Consider the following 1,851-nt stretch of genomic DNA (forward strand, 5'->3'; position numbering starts at 1 on the left):
TTCCAGGTTTTGGATTGATCTTGTTCACATCTGGTTGTAAAGAATGATCAATTAAGTCATGGTGGGCCAATTTTCCAAACCTTGCCATTGAATTATGTTTCCCTTGGTAATCAGCATCTTGGAAGGGATTGTGGTCAGCTTGGATTTCCATAACTAAGGTTCATGGACAGTTCTTGTTGGTTGAGTTGTTTTTGGTTAAAGCCCAATAAAGAGGCACAGGCCTTACATTTAACGACAAGTCGGTATTGTGTTCTTTGCTCGTTATTTACAGGATATTGTGTGCTCATGAAGTTTACAGTCCCTTGGTTATGTTTAACGTGTTTTGGTGGATCAAAGTCTTCTCCTTCTTCAGGGCTTGTTAATGCTAAACCGGCTTAACCAACATCTTCATTATAGATTAATAACTCTTGACAAGATTCAAAGATCTTTGAGGTTGTTTTCACATCAATCGGTGGTCTTTTTGTTTGGCCATGGTGAGGTGGAGGTTTTTCTTCTTGTTCACGTCTGGTTGTAAAGAATGATCAACCAGGTCACAGTGGGTCAGTTGAGCTAACTTCGTCTAACCTGGCTGTTGGGTTATGTTGCCTATGGTAATTAGTATCTTGGTATGGATTTTGGCCAGCTTGGGTTTCCATAACTAAGGTTCATGGACAGCTTTTGTTGCTTTAGTTGTTTTCACTACAAGATACGTGCTTGGCTATTTTAAGTTCAAGGCCAATGAAGAGGTCCAGACCTTTTGTGTTCTTCACATGTTATGTACAGGGTTTTGCTCACAAAGTCTACAGCAATGTTTAGCTGTTCTCCCTGGAATGGTGGAGGAAATTCGACATTTTGTAGTCATTGGGTTTGGAAGGAGGAAAGTGCCAAAAGTAGAACAAATAAAATATTACTATATTCACCATTTTATACTGAGTCAGTGTGTTTTGAGGGTTTGAAGGGCCTCCTTTCACTGGGGCTTGGTATTGGGCTGAACAGACCTAACCAGCAACTTTTAAGTAACGCTTGAGATACAACTGATAGTACCAAACCCTAGTGAAGTTCTTGGAACCCACCCAACCCCTTCGCCAGTGCTCCTTGAACCTCCCCCCCAAAATTGGCTTAACTCTAAATAAAACTGAATCTGGATGGCAAAGACCCGACCTCTTGAGGACCCACAGAAGTCATATCATGTGGTTGGACATATTTCTTCTTCTTTTTTTCACCCTCGGTTATTACGGAAACAGGAAGTGATGGAAAAACTGTCAGAGGAGGTTAGGTCTTCCAATGGAGACATCTCTTCTGATGACAACCACCTAAAGTCCCCATCCCCCAGGGCTGGCCTTAATCTTGCCTTTCTGGTTAATGTTGTTTCTTGCACTTTTTCAATTACAAAAGGAATTGGGTTGATTTTATCTGAAAATGTCCAGATTCCTTTCCCAGCCTGGATGAGTAATTGACATGCAGTAGGTTGGTTTGGGAGCATGCAGAAGGGTAACCATTACCATTACTATTACCATTGAATTTTAACTATAGATTTGACAGTCAATGTTGCAAAACAGAGGAAGAAAATGATATATAAAATCAGATCAGTCTGAATATTAAACATTTACTACAGCCCAGGAGGTGACACCATTTCTTGCCACGATATAATTCATAGTCCGTAGGAAGTGGAAAAATTGCACAACAGGAAACTCGTTTTTTTTTTCTACCTCCATTTACTATTGACCTCATCTGACAATTGCAGATAAAAAAATTACAACATCTTAATGAGGTCGTAAAAAGAAGCAAAGGACAGCAATTATGTGTAAAACAGACAGCAAGCTGCTAAAGTCTCTAATCTGACACCTGATTCTAGTTTTGTTAATCGTCAAC

At 39.9% G+C, this 1,851-nt stretch overlaps 1 protein-coding gene across 1 annotated transcript in view; it reads right to left on the reverse strand.

The window, feature by feature from the left end:
• LOC140322261 (uncharacterized) overlaps nucleotides 1–1,851 on the reverse strand; it is a gene marked incomplete at its 3' end in the record, with an annotated part of 5,782 nt that overhangs the window by 2,388 nt on the left and 1,543 nt on the right.

This window comes from Pyxicephalus adspersus, chromosome 2 (genome assembly GCF_032062135.1).
Source record: "Pyxicephalus adspersus chromosome 2, UCB_Pads_2.0, whole genome shotgun sequence".
In the NCBI taxonomy this organism is placed as follows: domain Eukaryota; kingdom Metazoa; phylum Chordata; class Amphibia; order Anura; family Pyxicephalidae; genus Pyxicephalus; species Pyxicephalus adspersus.